Source organism: Neopelma chrysocephalum, unplaced genomic scaffold (genome assembly GCF_003984885.1).
Source record: "Neopelma chrysocephalum unplaced genomic scaffold, ASM398488v2 Primary Assembly neopelma1_96, whole genome shotgun sequence".
In the NCBI taxonomy this organism is placed as follows: domain Eukaryota; kingdom Metazoa; phylum Chordata; class Aves; order Passeriformes; family Pipridae; genus Neopelma; species Neopelma chrysocephalum.
The window spans coordinates 304,573-324,668 of record NW_020897759.1 but is presented as its reverse complement, the minus strand read 5'-3'; the positions used below and the strand labels follow the sequence as shown (position 1 = coordinate 324,668).

Genomic DNA, 20,096 nt, shown 5'->3' with positions numbered 1-20,096 from the left:
GCAGCCCCCACAAACTGGTAACTTGAACAGATCATAAAGAACATAATCTTTTCACTGCGCATGTTCATTTCTTTTTTTCACTGTACAATTAGTATAGAAAAGCTGGAAGAGCAATCCTTTGATCCAGCAGGATAATACTTCGCAGAAGACCACATGATATTTTTCTAAATTCCATCGCTGGGCAAGAAAGATTGACTTAATCAATCTGGATTCCTGGAACTACTCCATTTCAGCTTTTCTTTTGATCAAGCTCCATGTGTTAAGATGCAATAACTCTAGGCAGGCCAAATTTATGCACCAGCTTCTTTGAACTTCAAACAAGCTTGCTGGACCCTTTAAATTCAATTTTATCTGCAACTCAATTATGGAGAAGTTGTTCTCTCTCCTCTCCCCAAGAAAGTATTTTTCCATTTGCATCATCTCATCATTTCATACAACCTCCTGTGGAATCCTATTTCCCTTGTCAAATATGATCAGCTTCCCTAGGAAAGTTACAGACTGGAGTTATCCATGTATTCACACACCTTTCCACAGTCTTTGCCCCAGTAAAGATGATTTCACATTTAAAATAATTCCATTCTTGTCATACATGAAAAACTGGAAATGTACTTCCCAAGTTTTGTACTATGATCAGTTTAGTTCTCACTGAGATTCTGCAGGAAAATCAACCGCTTTAGAAATAAAATGGTCTGTTAGAACTTGTGGGCAGCTAATCATGGGAGAATTGTTTGACAAGACCCAGGGTGCCATCATTCAGCTCTGTCTAAGAGCAGGTGTGGTACCTGCACTGAACCCCTGAGTGCAGCACAGGAAAGAAAGGCACAGCAAACTCTGGATACTGATGCTGCACAGATACTGTGCACCTTGAGCACATGGGAAACTGCTGTTCCAGTGGGATATAGTGGCAAGCAAAATACTTACTGAGTTATCTTTTAACTAACACAAACCCCAGGTTTCTTCTACTGCAGGTCAAGATGGTAAAAAAAACCTCCTTTTACTGCAGCACATAGCTCTGTCGTCAAGTCACCTCGTGCACCCTCAACCTCAGGACACAGTCAACTTTTCCTCATCACTCTGACATACCTAGAAGGTGTCCCCTTGACAGAGAATCCTCACCTTCCAACACAAAACTGCTCCAACCATTTGCTACTGTTAGTATTAAAACAAATGACACTGTTGCTGCTTGTCCTACCAAACTCAGCCCAGGAGAGCAAGCCCCTTCCCACAAAGCAGCTTTCGAGCCCCCGTGTGAGATCCCCCAGGACTGCTATCAGATTACTACCATTTCAGTTCATAATGTTGCTGATACAGAAATAGAGATGGAAATTTCCTACATTATTGTGCTTGGAGAGGCGACTCAAGATAAGTGTGCTGCACACAGGCTCTACCTCCACCCTCATTCTCTCTCACACCACACCGTGCCGCTTAGTCGCACTGATGAGGCCAAAACTGTGAATCTGCTTTGTTTCATTACCTGAACAACAAAATACCAGTAAATCTTATCCAATACAACCTCGGTGCCTTTGCCAATAACTTGGCACTCTAAAAGCCTGGGCAAAACTGTTACAGCAAGATGAAGATAAATCTTGAGGCCAATTAACAACTCCCGAACTTCAAGCTGAATTTTTGCAATTGTATGGACGTGAGCTCTCAGGAGAAAGTATATAGAACAGAGAGCAATTACAGACATTCCCCACTGCTTTATAGCCAATTACAGATATCCTCCTAGCAACTGAATAATTGTCTTTACCAATAGCTCTGTGAGAACTTTTTAATCTTTTTTGAATTTGTCCTTAAGCAAGTAGCCTGTGCCAACTCTGCACTGCTCTGACGCTCGTTTTGCCACAGCACTGCAGCTTGTTGCCTTGTGTGGTATGAAAACAAGGCCTGGCCAAGAACACATTGCCAGAGTTAAGGGTTCTGAAAGATGTACTAGCCCAGAGATGCCGAGCTTCCAAGGAAAAACTCTGTGGCTTGAAGACATACATTTAATTTTGCAAATTACCCAAGAGTGATTTCGATAATTATGGTGAATTTATTAAGCCCCAGTGAAATATGTGAACAGATTAACCCCCTGATTTCCTTCTACATCTACTGTGCTATTAGCATAAACCCAGTCAAATCAGTCCTGATTTATGATGCTTTAAGTAGGAGAATAATTAAATCCATTATCCCACTCTCCAAGAAATAAAGTGTGATACATACCATTCTAGAATAGCTTGATGAGGGGAAAAATATTCCATCTAGCCCAGATCTTTTGTAATTCAAACATGAAAGTCCCTGTGCTGTCCATCCCACAGGGCTGTCTCTCCCAATTACTGCTATCACTTCCATCCTTTTTCTTCAGGATAGGGGAAGAGAGAAACTCTGTTAGAACTTCTGTAGAGAACAGACAAATGGCAGACACCTATTTTAAGCAAAATATTACCTCATCCAAACCAGTTCAAGACAAAACAGAAATAACCTCTTCTACTGGGAGTGCCTCTCTCAAGAGGAAATATTCTCCTGTATCTCCAATGAGCCACTAACAACCAACACAAAAATATTCCTCAAACCTAGGTGCCACGCACGAGAGTGCTGCAGTAAGATGTAAATGCAGCATTTCCAATGTTTTAAATGTGCCGTAGGTGCTACTCTTCAATCACTCAGCCTCTAAAGACATTTCCAGGCTACCCAGGGTTTCCTTATGCCAGAGCTATTCCATATGCTATGAGCCACATCCTTACAACAGAGGATCCAGCCCTCAGTTTTCAGGTACATCTTTTCCCTTAAGTTCCATTAAGGTGTGATTTTCCCGTTTCACAGTTCAACTCCAGGAGGAGCATCACGGGTGTGATTATCACACACACACACACACACCCCAACACAGACTTTGCCAAGAGTCCTGAATACAGTTTCTCGGTCAGTCACAAAAAATCTTAGGGATCCTGGTTGTTATCTGTGTCTGGAATAGCATAATCATTCCTTTACTTGCTCCCCATTTGTTGAAGACAGTTTCTTAAGCTCTCCTGAATCAGATTACTCCTTAATCAGATGACTTTACCACCAATGAAAATTCGGCCACTACTTGTGATACCTGCATTTGGAGAGACAACCAGCACAACTTCAGCACTTAACTTCAGCCAGACAGTTATGTCTCCAGTTGTGCTTGCAAGCACAACAGAGAGGTGAGAAGAAAACAGAGCTGAACAAAAGCTGAACAGATGGCAGCTTAGCAAGAATGTCCCGATCCCACACAAAACACAGATCCCTCCAAATTCTCTTTTAACCTACTTGTTGGTTCTATTTCTCTAATTAACAAGGACTATCCTCACTCAAAAGGGTATGTTTTTGATCTACACCTTCTAATTCTGGAAACAATCAACAGCTTTTACTTATGTAGGAACTTTTCAAGACTAAAAGGTTTGCCTTCTTTTTGTGTGTGTGTGTGTGGAGAGTGATCATGGAATGCCAATGCCAACTTCCAGTAACAAGAAGCCTTTTATCTAGAAGTTCACTGTGACAATGTTTACACCCAATCATCCTCTGGAAACACAATAATGGAAATATTTTTGTTCAGATTCAAAACATCTTTGAAAACTTGTATTTTGGAATGGGGTTGAAAGGACATGGGGAGACCCCCTTTTCTATCACTTGCCGCAGCAGGAATGGCCACGATGTATCCTTGACAGAAGTCTGGCTAATCTACTTACTCTCTGTGAAGTACACGTCACTATTTCCTCTATCAGCCTATTACAGCACTTAATTATCCCTAACATGAGAAGTTTAATCCAATTTAATCCTGTCTAAGACCTGCTGCTTCTTTTACCCACCACTATGGAGATGGAGAACAGATCATCCCTTCTTTCCAGCAGCATTTTATACATCTGAAGGGTTTCGTCACATGTTACTTCACGTTCTCTTAACTAAATTCTCCAAATCACTCTCCTAAGTCATCATCTCCAGATTCTGATTTCTCCCAATGCTGTCCTTCAGGCAGTCTCTTATTAGTATCTTTCTTCAACCACACAATTCAATACTGGATGTTATTCCTCCCCAGCCAAGGCCTCACCAGCACTGGCCAGAGTAAAACAATTACAAGACATGCTACCATGCTCTCTTTCACTTCCAGGTCTTTCCTACAGCATCATACTCAAATTAACATACATGAACAGGTCTTTGTACAGTACCCATTTTAGCATTGTCTTTTTCAATGTAAATCCATGCAATGTGTAAATAACTAGAAAGACAGGAAATGCTACAAACACATCAAAACCCTACTTTCTAAGCACACAATTAAAGATATATAATACACCAAAGAGATACTCGGGTTTCTTCTATAGTGTCTGTAGCTTGTATGGCTCCCAGCCAGAAAACTGGGATAAAAACTACGTACCCTAAGTACCACAAGCAGCCTCAAACACACAGGATATTCTGGTGTTGCAGCACATGCCCTAAGAAAAAAAAGACGAGCTCTGCTCTTCATGTGTGCAGCTCAGGAGCACAGAGAGACCTCACAGTAAATATTCATGCACACAGCTTTGAAATCACCTCTCTCCAATTTTAATATAGTTAAATTTGAGAATTTGCACAAGAACATGCAGAAATCAAACAGAAAAGAGAAGCCACTGTGATTATAATAAAAGCTAATTTACTTATCATGCATTTGTCTATAGCTACTGTGAAAATTGCTTTAACCAGTTGTAGCTGTGGGCTGAGAATGAACTACACTCTTTCTAAAGCTTATCAGAAGCAATAGGCATTAATGGAACACTTTGATTTTAAAAGTAAATAAGAAAATTGGAAATTAAAGTTCCCAAAGCAACTAGAACTCTGTCATATTGAATGTGTGTACTGAAGTGAAAAATTAAAATACACATACGCACAAATGGAGAGAATTAAAGAACTGCCATGAAACAGTGTAACAGCACAGTACTTCTTCAAGGGCAGGATTCATCAGATTTCTGTTTCCCTCCCTCCTGGAAATACAGCACACCCCAAGAGAACTGAGAGACAAATCCAGGAATACAAAGGATTTCCCTGGGGGAAAAAGTCTAGGGTCTAAGGACCTTCCACCCGGACAGGTTTGAAATCACCATTATTATTGTTACACTGTCCAAACACACCCTGGATGTACACAGAGGAAAAGTGCCTCACAACTGGGCCAATTCTGATAATAATTAATGTCCAATTCAGCTTAAAGTGCTGATCTTGATTAAAAGTGGCATCAATTCTGGCAGAAACAGATGTTCCTTGTAACACTTTTAGAAACTTAACAGGCACCATCACAACCACTTAACAAACACTTCAAAGCCAGGCTATTATACACACCGACCTACAGTGTCACTCAGCACATTCATTTTGAAAAGGTGTCACTTGCAACTGGGAATCAAATGCAACTGTGCAGGGTGGACACGTGGGATGCCAGAAATTACAGCCAGTTCACAACCTGACTACAGCTTTGAAAAATTCACTCACAATAAACGGGCACCCAGTGCCACGTATAAAACTGGGATTTTGTATGTGACAGCCCACTATCATGTCACAAGTAACTGGGAGATCTCTGAAAGGACACCAAATTATGTACCTTTTCAGTACTCTGAAACACCAAATTATATACCTTTTCAATACTCTGAAATCTTGATTGAGTAAATCCTCTTGCCCTGATTTATAACAAAGGAGTGATTTCAACCCATATGTAACAAGAGGCCAGACTATGACACAAAGCCTGGTTTTGTGGGATTATTCAAGGACTAATAATATCTTTGTCAATGAGAGTGAATATATCTGTCAGTCTCTCGCTGTTAATGCAGGAGTCAGTAGAAAATATTATTTGTTCAAAATACCCATATGCTTCAAAGGTCAGTAACAGATGAGATAAAATACTGAGATGAGACATCGATCTTTAATTCTTATAATTTATTTGAACAGAGGCCTCTCTGTCTCTACTACTATATCACATGTAAGCAGATGCCACAAAAATGGGAAATATCTATCAAATTGATGAGACACTAATAATTGAAGGAGAAAAGGAATATTTTACAGTAACTAGTTTAAAGATGCCTATCCTGTAACTCAAGCAAGATAATTTGACAATAAGCACCCAGTAACATTAGGAATAAATATCTATACTGTTCTCCTGCTGCTTAAACAAAACTAAACAGCCTTTTCATTCCAAAGTCCATTTTGTGCATACTACAGACAACACAAGCAACTGTTTAAACTTCAGCCAAAAAACCCAAAAAAAGTGTAGTAGGAAGGTTTTTGTTTAAATCTTTCTGCAAAAAGACTTTCACTTAAAAAAAAGAAGTAAATTAAATGGAATTTCTGTTATTGCAGTCCAGATTTATCTGGATTGCCAGTTCCTTAGTTGACACTACAAAGGTTGAACTGTACTGGCAACTCCAATTCCTCCTGTGGTGGCAAACCACATTAGATCTGCTCTGAACAAAGCATTTTGGGATTCCTTTTCAGACATCTGTTAAAAAAACTCTTTGCAAATACTATTAACTGGTACATGAGAAAAGAACTTCACCCAGAAAAACAGAGAGATAATATGTTATAATGTGAGTGTATCAGACTTCTTTTATAATTGCCACATCTACATGAACAGTATGGCACCAGTACTACTGCATCTTTTCTAAGTAGGTCCCCATAAATACTTGTAATTATATTACATTTGTCAAACCTGAAAACTAGGATTGCAGATGGCAACCATCTCGCTTTGCCAGTTATGCATCTTGCCACAATTATCTACCTTATACCTGCAGCAAATACTTCTACAAATAAACAAGAGCCAAAACTGCAGCTTTCAACACAGAATACAGACTAATGGAATACAGGCCCTGTAGTTATGCTGCTGACATGATGAACAATCATGCCATTATACAGTGTTCTCATGTGGATAACGGAGCAGTCTGCCTGCTCCCATTTGTTTGGCTGCAAACTAAAACTGACTCTCTCATCCAGGAAGTCAATAATGGCTTATATGCTAAAAGCTTCCTAAGAATTAGCCAGTGGGTTGCTGGGTTTGACAATTACTTGCCCAGAGTTAGTATCCTAGAGGTTCTGAGTACGTCCAGAATTACTGAGGACAAAAATGGACATTATCTGCACACTTGCCCTCTTGCCCATACAGATAAACATTCCCTTCCTTGCCAGCCACGGCCTCTGAGTAGGAACAAGGAGGGCCAGTCTTTGAGGAGCCAGGATATATATATATATAGATAGATAGATAGATATAGATATAGATATATAGATATATATAGATATATATATACAAAAGAAAAGTTTGGGTGATTTGGATGAAACAGGGTTAACATTGGAGATATTCTTTATTTTACTGTGGCACATTCTGTCCAAAACGGTGGTGCAACGCTGAGCAAGGGAAAAGATGACTGGCAGGAGTGGTATTAAATTCTTTTAATTAAAAGAAGCTACTTCCTGGCTGGGGCTTTATGTTAAACAATTTGCTGGTTAAGCAACCACCTGTTCATCAAGTTAGAGTTGGCCCTGATTGAAGAAAAACATTTAGAGAGGAAGCTGAGAAGTATTATTAATCCTCCAAAACTGGGGGAAAAAAAAGTAAAAAATTAAAAAGGACATACAGTTCTAGCCATCAAAGCAGAAGACTCCACAAAATTTAGTAAAAATCACATTTGTTGCATGTATTTTAAATGTCAGAACAATCCACTGAGCAGGCATATTCCCGATTACAAAATCAAATAGAGACAGATCTGTGGTGACAGATCCTCATGTCACCACATCCATTTATTGGAGCTCTCAGGAGTGAGTGAGGTGCTGTGCCCCACACACACACAGGGACACCCAGAGAGATGCTAACGAGCACAGCTTCATCAGGAGGAGCACTGTGTTACTGCAGGTAAAGGAGAAACAGGAATGCAAAAGCAGCTATCTGAACATCTACCATGATTTTGCACAGAACTCAACAGTGAGATTAAAAAGGACTCCTGACCAAGGGGAACTACACTGGAGAGATACATGGACAAATTATATTATGTTTTAAAGCAAAAAACCAAACCAGCCAATACTTGTCAGAGAAACTTCTTCACTGATGGAGAATTTCTCTTCAAAAGGATGTTTTCACGAGAAAATTAACAAAGATACACAGCTCGATGGCAAAGATTCCCATAACTCTGACCACCTACCATTAAGGCTCCCAAATACTGTTGCTCTTGCTGCACTAGCTTTTTTTCCAATGAGACAGCTAGACAAGCTTAGCTTTTCAAAACCACCTTCTTGTAACACATGCATTTGCGTTGCTTTTCGGTGGAGATCCTGTCCCAGCAATATCATCATGCTTCACATCTTCTGGTTAAGTTGCAATTTCCTTCCCTTCTTTTATTTATGCCAACAAGCTCCACAACCTAATGATACCCTTGCCCTAGCCATGAGATTTCTGTACAGCTTACGTGGGCTTTCCTCCTGGGCTGTCAGCTCAGTGGCACACAGAGCTCGGGGGCAGCAGGGCAGGATCAGTGCCGAGGGCACAGGAAATGCAGCAAGAATAACAAGTTGGTTTCTCAGCTGCAGCAAAAATGCTACAGTCCAGAGACTCTGTGTTTGCTGCAGGGAAGCCAAGAAGTGATACAAAGCAGCAGCACATGTTGCTCAAACATCTCCAGGGTGGAAAGGAACAGAAAGGACAGGTAGATTAAGGATTGAGCCCAGAATGCTTTCAGGATTTTTTGTTGGTTTGTTTGTGTCTCCTCATCTTCTTTTAGCCAAACAACACATGTGAAAGCACCACATGCTAACTGAATAAAATCAGGACATAAAGAATCTGAGAAACTGAAAATCCCATTAGAGTCTAGGTATTGCTCTTACAGAATAAAACATAATTTGTTAATGAATAACAAATGAACACATCAACAATGCAATGCAAATCATCAGCCCAAGCAATGCAAGAGCTTCTCTGAATTGCAAGCAATAACTTTTCTCATTTGTGCTTGTTAAAGCTTTTCTTTTTAAACATAAAAGCCACCAAGTAATGTGTATTATTTATTCAAAGCACATAACTACTCTGTAGAAAATGAATTTATAAGGATGTTTTGAAAGCTCTGCTGCAATTTTCACATTTACTCCATAAACTGAACGATGGTATGTAGTGAAAAAGCTGCCTATCTAGAATGCTGAGTGGTTTATCTTACAGGTACCACCCGAGTTTAAAATTAATTATTCCTCCTTTCCCTACTGCACTCTTCTCCAGCTGCCACTTTATCTCTGGAGTAGGTTGCAACAGTATCTTTTCATCCCTTTTCTCAGGAACATCAAGACAACTCTGAACACGGTGTTCTTCACCATTTTACTTCCTTTCAAACCATAAGTTATTATCTCTATGTAAGCCAACTTTAAGCTAATACTGTTACAAGATTTAAAAGGCCATGCACATAAATCTGCACTGCAGGACATAGAGCAATGGAGAAAGTAAATCCAGCCCTGCCTGGGCTTGCTTGTAAACAAAGGCAATGGGCTGGCAGTGCTACCCGGGCACACAGACCCCCTGGGACTGTTGCTTCTGGAACCTGAGTTAGCAGCTCTGTAGCACAGTGTGCCAGGTAGGAACTCCCTTAAGTTCCTAAGAGATTTACTTGCTTGTGTAGAGTCCCTTTGCTCAGTGTTTGCAGCTATCTAGAAGTCCAATCCATGCATTTCACTGTACTGCTAAGGATACCATCTTCAGGTATGACCTGCCTTTGATACCTTAGGGAATGGTGAAAACACTGCTAGAGAAAATGCAAGGTACGAGCTCAACTGGCAGGAAAACTACAAAGGATTACTTTATGCTGACAGTGAAGCGAGAGCATTTTCTGGGGCAATCACTGCAGCATAAATCAATCTACACACCAATTCACTTTAAAGTAACTTCCTTCTCAAGACAGCCTTCACTTACTACAGAAATTCATAGAAGTGAAATCTGTGCATTTGCCTTCAACAATCAATAAAAGGCTGTACCTTTCCCAAAGCATGACAACTCAATTATTTTATCACCTCTCTCTTCCAACAGAGTGCCAAACTGAAAGCTTCCACCAAGTCCTCAAACAGCCCTAGGAAAAAGCAATCTTTTCTGGGCAGCACTTCACCTTCCCCAGACCCATTTCCTATCACTGCCAGATGCAGAGTGCAGATACAGTCAAAAACCTGGGCTACCCGGATGGCTTTGTGGAAGGCAAATTCCAAGTAAGGATCAGTCTCTGTGGCCAGGACACAAAGCCCTTCCAGAGGCAAAGTCTTCCAATAAACTCCTAGGTGACCAAAGCCAGGTGCCTGATTCAGGAGCAGGTGCCACAGACTCAGGGCATAACGGGATGAGCTACCTCAGAAGCTTCCCTATTACGTGTTTATAAAATAAAGCAGGATTTATATTTGGAATGTTTGACCTGGATTTTCAAAGAGTTAATAATAAATTGGCAAAACAACGCTTTCCTGCCCTGAAAAAATGTGTAGTCCTACACTGAAGAATTTTATAGTTATGAGAATTTCAATATGCAAACATCCAGCCTGAGTGCCATGCAAATACCACAGCAGCAGCACAACTGATGTACGTGACATAAATATTTTAACCAGTGCAAATATTAATATATTTTAGCAATAGAAATAATCTAGCATATAACTGTTTGGGAATGTAACAGAGCTTTTTCTCTCTAGAATTACACAGTGATATAATACATATAATATATATGAAGGCCACTCACAGAGGGAAAGAAGTTCAAAGAAGAAAATTATTTCATTAGCACAAATATGAAGCAATATATGTACAGGATGTGTTGGTAAAGGAAAAGAAATGCTCTATCATTACTTCTGTCACATCAGAAAATAATTATTTTATATTTGTCAGGTAAACACAGTGACCTAATTAAGAGCCTTTACTGAAAACAGAAGGAACAATATAACCCCTGCTCCCCATCCATGAGATATATAAATTGTATTAAGCCCTGCTCTTGCTTTTCCAGATGCATCTGGTATTAGCCTTCTGCTATAATATCATTCAAGTTTTAATGAACATCTTTCTTTAATTTACTTAAATAATTACACAGAGCTTATTCACTAATGTAATAGGAAATACTTCACTCAGAACAGTTTTATGAAATTATACTCTTCTGCAGAAATAAACAGAACACTGCATGATAAAGTCCAATAACTGAGTCTGTTAAAGCAGTATTTTATTTAAACATTAAATATAAATTTCACTTTTTTTTTTCTTTTAGATATAATCGTCCCTATTAATAAGTTTCCAGGTAGAAATTTGACTTTTGGGTTGAATTCTTCTGTGTTCTGAGTTTTCTCCCCCAGTATCCATTAGGAATCTCTTCCTTCTGTGTGAAGATGTCAATTCTCATACCACTAACAAAAAAAAGAGGACTGGATCCCAGGAGAGCCCCTGCCAAAACTGCACTAGCATTTTGGCATCATTCAAAAGGTTTTTTAAGACATATGAAAATGCTCTTGTTCAAACAATTAGAAATATTAATATGCCAGTTATTCGACTGAAGTGCAATGGTAGCTATACGGAGAATTGGCATTTTGCCTATTTTAGTTGTTCTTTGAATAGATATATTATGATCCACTCCTCTCTGAGCAACACAAACCCATCTCACAGAACAAAGAAAGGACGGATGGGGAAAAAAAACCCTGGAATTCTGTGCAGCACGTACTAAGCTTTCAATGAGAACAGCTGCAGAACAGTGCAAAGTAGACTTCAAATATAAAGCACTTCCTATAACAAACAAACCATTTAAGTTTCAGCAAATTATTGAATCCCCAGGGACGTGACTGTGCCTTTCAACTAATTTAAAGATCTATATGCAAAAAATTGCATGCACACTTGGATTTCAATCAGGTACTTCAAGGGACTTAGAGACCAGAAAAAAATCAGCAAAGGGATTAAAGCAGTCTCAGTACAGGCCTTCCATCTCTGACAGGTATGTTGGGATCAGTCATTGGAATAATATTACTCATATCATAAGCTGATGCAGTCTGTGAACTTAAGATTTTTAATTTTTTTTTATTAATTTGAGAACACTGTGCACGAAACGACACCATTCCATGGGAACAGGCTGTTTGAAATGTAAAAAGAGGAATTTATATTGCAGCGTGCTTGAGAATGAAATAAAAAACACATGCTTAACATTCTCATTCACTAAGTAGTTTCCAATACCCAAAGAGACACTATTATGATATGCCTTTGAAATGATCCACACGTGCCATAAACATTGTTGCACCATTTGGCCAACCTTAGGTGCTGCACAGCGTGGCCTCACAAAATCCTTGCTCTCCGGCACAGTGCAAGTTCTTTTCCACTCAGGCCAATAAATTTTGTGGCCCTCACCTACGATATCCCACACAAGTCCAATTTCTGCAGACCCTGCGTGGACGTCTCAGCAGCTCGTTCCATGGGCTTGTCACAGCTGCAGGATCAGCCTCTGGACACCAAAACCCTCCACCTCAGTCCATGCAGCAGCAGAACTTTAGGCATCAAGGGCTGACAGCTCAAAATTTGCCACTGCAGCTGGGGGGTTTCACTGCTTGTCTCGGCACCCCCAGGCTATCCTGGGATATAGCACTTAAGGGAAGAGAGCATTAGGGCAATCTTACTGAAAAGAAGCCAAAGAGATACAATAAAATACAAAGGAAATAAAAGGTGAATGAGATAATAGACTAATGGCAGCCAACAACAATATAACTGGAAGATAGAGAGGTTACACAAATGATTAATAAGGTTAATAATAAGGATGTTTCCTCTTAAAGACAGAAATAGAGGGAAAACAATAAAACAAAGGAAGTAAGAAAGGTTAACATTTGGAAGATAACAGGGCAAAGTAGAAAAAGGAAGACATCTGTACCATCAGATTATCAAGCTCCTTGATATTTTTTAAACCCTATATTACTGGGGTTGTAAGAACTTCAGCTTTCACTAAATTTAGAACCTAGTTTTCATAGTTAGATTTACAAAAAAAAAACAACACTATATGATATTCCCCAACTTCTCACACACTGAAAAGTAAAGAACAAGGTAAAGATTATATCTACAAAAATACCCTCCTTCTCTTAAGGGAGGCTCATGATCTTTGGAATCTGAGCACCTCTACTACCTCAGAGCAGGTAATACTTCAACTTCTGGTTCACTCAGTGTTGTTTATTTTGTTGCTGTTCTATTTGTCTGTAAACAAGCCCGATGATAAGTAATGAGATTGACTATTACAGCACTTAGGAGATATTAAAATTGCTTGTTACATTAAAATAATTAGAGAAGGATAAAGAGAAATAAGATCACATTAATCACACTCTACAGAAGCCGATCCGATGCATGAGAATATGAGGATTACAGTCCACTAAGAAAAACTACTTACACCCCAATGACAGCCCAGAAAGTTCAACTATCAACCAAAACAAGAACACTTAATGAAAATCTGTGAAGATACCTGCAGCCTGTGTCATAACTGATCAGATATTGCATATAGTCAGTCTGCAGTGATTTTTTCTCATGACGAGGAATACCACTGGTTACCACACACAGATCTGACTTTCCACAGAGCTCTCCAAAACAAAAAGACTGCCCTTGGGTTTCTGCAAGAAAAGCTGCATGACCAGGCCTTGGACTATTTGACTAAATAAGGCACTCTGATATTTAACTAAGTCTAGCTTGGACAAGCTTTTCTAAACTTAACTCCAATCTGTTGCTTCTTCTACTTTGTGATACAATAGGTTTTGGTTTAAGGGACACATGACACAAATCTATATTATAAATCAAACTCATCTCATGGATTTCTTTCATTCAGCTCCATTTGCTCCTACACACATCAGTAAAGTTTTGTTTCCTTCTTAGTATTCTAAGACTTTCAGAGGAAAAGGGAAAGAGGTGCACTGACCTATTTGAGAGCTTGTCAACATGACTTAAAAGTGTACAGGTACAATGTAAATCCATTATCCAAATATGTGTGGCTTACAGAGACACTCCCTGAGACATCTCTAGAAATACATGATTCACTTTTCAAAAGTGTCTTCTTTAATGTGCTTTTATTTATGCATTTTCTTCATATTTTAAGATTGATTGCTGAATAGTGAATTAAAACTAAGATACAGTATGATGGTCAGGTTCTCCAAACTGCAATAAACTTTACTAAGACAAAAAAGAACTCCCTTTCTCTACATGTAACAAATGCTTGCTAGGCAATAGTTTGATCTGAATCCATCATTTTTTCAGTATGTAAAGTAAAAGCTTTACCTACATTGATTTACTTTTAGTCCCACAAAGTTCAGAGCTGCCTTTTTTGAACAATACTCAGTAATTATGCCTCCAGTGCCTATCCAATAAACAGCAAGTTTTGCATAAAAATTAAAAACAAATGAGGAGCCTAAAAAGGTTAGTGTTTAATTAGATATAGATGTAACTGTAATAAAATTTTAGAACTACCTTACGATAATATACACTTCATTATTAAATATTATAAAGCATATTTCAAACAATGCAGCAACTGAAAGGATCAAATTCTACTCCTAGACTCTCACACCTGCTTCCCTAATTCACTTTACTACATTGCTGCTTGTTAGTAGAAAAAAAGAAATAAACTGTAGGCTATTAAAAAAAACCATATAAACAAACAAACAAACAAAAAACCCCACACAACCGAAAGAATTCATATCAATACAAATTGAGAAGAAAAGCAGAGGAGATATTTACCTTCCCAGGCAGAACAGTATTTACATCTTGTTCATTTGTTTAGTATTAATAGCTAGCATAGTTGTCTAACCAAAATAAAATGTAAAACACACTTCTTTCAAAGTCAAGCCAGCACTTAAAGCTAATCAACTCACAAGTTCTTCTCATCCCATGAATGTCACATTATTTGCAGGAAGGAAAAATCTTAAGCAAATGTCATGCTGTTCAAATTTTAAGAAAATTAACAACATACAAGACAAAAAGTCCAGCAACTAGGAAACCACAGCTCACTATGTCTTAGCCTGAACCCCAATGAGCTGAATGAGAATGAAAAACAAAACCTCTTAATTCTGCTTTCTCTTCTTCCTTATCTTCTTCATAAAAATAAGAAAGGGGTGATATTCCGTAGCAGTTGTTAGCAGCTCTTCACTTTGGCATTTCCAAAACTGGTAAAGGTCATTGTCAAAATTAGCATATTCAACTTGCTGAAAAGATTTTCTTCTACTAAAATTAAGATGCCAAATCTACATTGACATAACTAAAAAAATTTTGCCTGGTTTCCTCAGGGAAACCCAGCAGCAGTTTAATACTCTCTGTACTCTCTCCCATCCCTCAGAAAATACCAGCTTATTGTTTAGGTGTCCAACATTCAAAGCAAATGTTCCCAAGGTCTGGCCTCTGTTTTTCAAGGTGATTTTTACTTTTTAACAGCACCCTCCTCTCCTGCATCATAAATTACTAAAAATTTATGCTCAACATTGAACAGATAAGAATACTGTTACTGATGGACTATAATTCTAATCATGCACTTACTAAAGCTTTTCCTTTTTCAGTATCAATGTGAACCTAGGGCATTCGGCCACAAAAACAAGTCTACAAACAGGAGTTCTTTTTTGTTTCTTATATCACCATGGAGACAACTGGTCCTCACACTGAGAGTGGCAGAATCCATGGTTTAAAAGGCTTAAAACACAGATGTGGCTCAGGTCTCTCACCTGCCCTTTGCTTCCTCACTCTTGTCTTTCTCTGTCACGAGGAATGTGCAGTTACACACGTGTTTGGTCTGACACAGCAGCGAAGGTTGGGCACAAAACAGACGCCCAGTAACACCTGGTTGCATTATTTCTATGTGGGAATGTAGAATGTGGGACCCCAGAGGTAACCAGAGATGAACAAGCTGAAATAAAAACATGACCAAACCCAAGCAGAGCACATGAAACATACCACTACTGTGTAGCACAAGAAAAGCAAGAGTTCTTGAGTGTTGGAATTATGTACAACACCTGGACAGGTGTGCCCTTTGGACAGAAAACACAATTCTCTCTCACCAAGAGGGCATTAACTTAATGTTTGTGTGAAGAACAATTATGCTGTTCAATGAAAGCTATTCTTGCTGCTTACACTTTTGGTAGGTTTTTAATTACAGCCTGAACTTAGTAGAAAATTAGTTTGAGAGAAGCAGGAAAAAGCTTAAAAACATCTTTCCCTTTGCATTTGGCTCCTCCCTGCATTCACAAGGAGAACTTGCTGAGTTAATACCTATTCCTCGTGACATTTCACACCCAAGTTCTCCCCAGCTGATCTAACAATGTATTGCCCTTTGCCAGGCCTTTAGAATTTGGACTTTGAAAGGTTGCAATGTGCAAACACAAAAGAAGAGCAACCTCAGAATTTAGAAGTTTGAAGGAAAACTAAGATCTTCTGAAGTGAGCAGCAATCTCTGCAGCAATCTCTGTCCCTTTTTCAGCACTTGAAAGGGACAACAATTCAATCCAAGGCACTCGTTGCCTTCTGGTGTGGCCTCCTCACAGTGTGTGCAAATACCAGCACCACCAAAAAGCTACTTCTGGTAACCTTACCCCCATGGCTGAGTTACATTTTGGTGGAAGAGCTAGAAGGAGCTCAACTGTAAATCCATGACCATCAAAAATTGGCTATAGCAAGTTTATCTATTCCCTTAACAAAAGTTTGAGTTTAATTATCTCCCCTGTTTCACAGCACAGCACTTTTAAGTAAATACATGCTTGAAGAAGCAGACAAAGAAAGAAATGGGACAAGATGATAATCAGATAGGTGCTTTCTTTTCATAAAAACCTATCAGACAGCTCCAGGGCCTTCTAGAGAGGAAATAAGATACTTATCACATGCAAGACCTGCCTAAATCACAGAGATAATTTAAATGCAGGGGTGCGGAGGCAGGAGATGTAGATGTAGGTACAGAACAATCTTACTACAGTCCTGTCCTAAGACTTCATAAGGAAAAAAAATAAGTCACAAACTAATGGATGGTAAAGTATCAGGTTTGTTTTGAGGTTCATTTGAAATAACAGGATTCTTCATATGGTCATGAATGAAGCATTTAATTTTGCTTCATGCCAATAATACCTGTATGGTTCCCTGTTATATAATACAAGGGCTTGTTCCTTTTTTTTTATTGAAAACAACCACAAAACTTCTGTATGTAATAGATTTAACTCTCATACGTTGACCATATGCTGATATATTATATTCCCATGCTATGCTGTACAGGGCATTGTCATTACACTGTAATTCTGTACATTTTCAGAATGATCTATCACAGCTCCATCACTTCTATTGATTCTATCCTTCAGATCATTTTATTCTATTCAGTGTGCAGCCTGGTTTACTTATTTTCATTCCTCCTTCTTATGAGCATCTATTTTCAGCCCTTATTGCTGTCATCCCCATGGGTAATATTCTGTTGCCCTATCCTAATTTCCCATGCCTACATTCTCAAGCCACTCCAAACCCGTGGCTGTGCTCTTATGCCTTAATTTTCCGAGTTTTCATTTTCAGGATTCTGTGGCCGAGTCTCAAAATCCCCCCAGGAGGTTTGAACACCTCACAGCCATGAAATTTAACAAAATACCAAAATCCTTAGGCTGAAAATATTGTCTCTGGTTCTAAATACAATACATTCAGAAAAAAAAAAAAATGCTCTTTCTCACAAAGGCCCAGCCAAGGTCAAGTAATCAGATAAGAACACAGCCACAACACCAGAAGCCTAATAAATGCTCCACGCCTTTGCAAGAACCCTTCCCATCTTTGCTGACTGCTGAGATATTCATCTGTAGCTCAAAGCGTTCCCCTTCCCAACCAGTTCACATCTGTTTAGCAGTAAATACACTTCTGCAGGCTGGATAAAAGAACCTATTTCCTGCAGAGGTCTCTGTAACTGCTATAGAGAAACCAGAACCAAATTATCTCTCTTCTTTTTTTTTTTCCCTTAAGAAAAGTTTTCTTTTTAATCTGTGGTAACTTTTCGACTGCCAGTGATGACTGAAACAGAAATGCAAAAAAATCAACATTCCAAACACTGGACTACATTCTTTTCAGGACTGAATAGAATTATTTTTTTAAAAATTGGGGGTTGTTATACAGTTTTGTAAATACAAACTTTTAGCTATGCTTTCTGTGTAAAATAAGTCTGGAGTTTTAAACTTCCTCCCTGAAAAGACAGGGCTGCTGGAACCTCCCCCCTCACTGTACAGAAATTTAATACTGTGCAATGAAATGCAGCTTCCTTAAATAGAAACTGCAATTTTAAGGCTTCTGAACTGTAAATCTGAGATAAGCTGGAGCTTTTTGATGCTCATCTGAACTCCAAACAATACGAAATTCTCACATCACTAATAATTACACAATGCAGGGATTTTTACTCCAGAACTGCTGTCAAAGAGGAGAGCTATCATCATAAATGCTGTGATAGTACTTATTTGAATAAGCTGAAACATAGCACTACCAGAAGAAAAAGAGGAAGGAAAGCTGCAAAGGAGGAGATACAAATAGGGATGTTCCCTGTTTAGTTGCCACGCCATGAGGGTTGAAGTCTCCTTCCCCAAACACACTAAAAAGAAACACGGCAGGTGATCAGACCCTGACCATTCCAGGAAACAGAGACAGAAGGGGACACACTTAAGGAGGGAAATAAGATTCAGCAAGAAAAAAAGGAGCAGGTCAGAAGAAACTATCTGTAAGGTTTTATAACAGGTCTGCACATAACTAATTTTCTAAAAGGCACAGATTTTGCATTCTACAGGAATGACCTGGTTACAGGAGAACCAGCCCAGGCTCTTCTGCAGAGTGCAATCATTCCTGGCTCTTGTTTGCCCAGAGTAAGGTAGAATTGCCAACACAACTTCACATATCACTTCAAAAAACAGCAAAGGAGAACCACATAAGCTTTTTTTTCTTTCAGAACGTAAACTTGACCAACCTAAGGAAAATGCCATTAATTCGAAAGTTGTTCTGTTTCTCTCATCTCAGCTGGGCCTTTGGTCTCCTCTTCTGTGCCTTCCCACACAGGCCTCTCTCTCTATATATATATGCATGATGGAATGTATGTATGCAGCTGTCTGCATTCCATGGCAATTCCACATGGAGCTTCCTTAGCTCCTCCTGAATTGCTGCCCAACCTCTCGTCCTGTTGCTTTACTGCAAAGTTGTCACAGCAGCATCAGAAAGAAATTAGAACAAGCCCACACCCATAATTAGCTTGTTTCTGACTACAGGTCTGCAGCAGCTAAAGTGCTCCTTTCCTCCCTTCTGCTTTCCTTCTATGCTGATACTCCTGGAAACAGAACATGATCCAATGCCAGCAACTTAGACACATTACATGACAAATATATGAAAAAAGGCCATAGGGAATATGACCAATGAATAAGGTCATAACACACACACACTGTCTGCAGGACAGAGTACATGTTCACTGCACTGCAGCTCTAGAAGTAATCCATGTCCATGGTGACCCCATCCAGTACCATGCCATGTCCATGAAATTAGGTTAGAAAATACATTTGGAGCTGTAAACGTAAAAATATATACACTTCAAAATCTGTATGAATTTCATCTCTGATTCTCCAGTGTACTGTATGTCATTCTATGCTGAAGTGCATTCAAAGCCCCCAAGAAAATAGTAAAAAAAAATTCCTACACTTTCAGTTGAAGCATTTGAATTAAACCTGGAACAGGGAAGCTTCCAGAAGTACCACAAGATAACAGTCTAACAGGATATTAGACCATATTTATTGAAAGCTGCTAAATTTAAATTGATGCTTATGCTCTAAATAATAGGAACCATCTCATCTGTATTTCCAAGCAGACAGTATCACACCCACTGACATATTCCAGCAAGATTCACTAGCCACTCTTAAACTTGAACAGGCATTCCCATTTCATTTTAAATATTTCCTGATAGCTTGATTTTAGCTGAGGCTAATCACACTCTAAAGATAATTCAAGTTCAATCACATCTTAATCCTCACAAACACATTCAAGCACATACAAGCCCTGGGCCACAAGACCAAAGGTGGTAGAGGTCAGATTTAAAAGACCCTAGTGAAGACCAGGGTTTGGGTGGAGAGGAGGGGGTAGAAGGATAGAGAAAAGGAAGACAATTTTTTTTTTTTTTACATGC

General features: G+C 39.0%; 2 protein-coding genes across 8 annotated transcripts in view; one reads left to right on the top strand and one right to left on the bottom strand.

Moving 5' to 3' along the window:
- CTNNA3 (catenin alpha 3) overlaps positions 1–20,096 on the bottom strand; it is a 428,400-nt gene that overhangs the window by 288,998 nt on the left and 119,306 nt on the right. The window lies entirely within an intron of this gene.
- LRRTM3 (leucine rich repeat transmembrane neuronal 3) overlaps positions 1–20,096 on the top strand; it is a 76,373-nt gene that overhangs the window by 54,555 nt on the left and 1,722 nt on the right. The gene's annotated exons all lie outside the window — the stretch shown is intronic.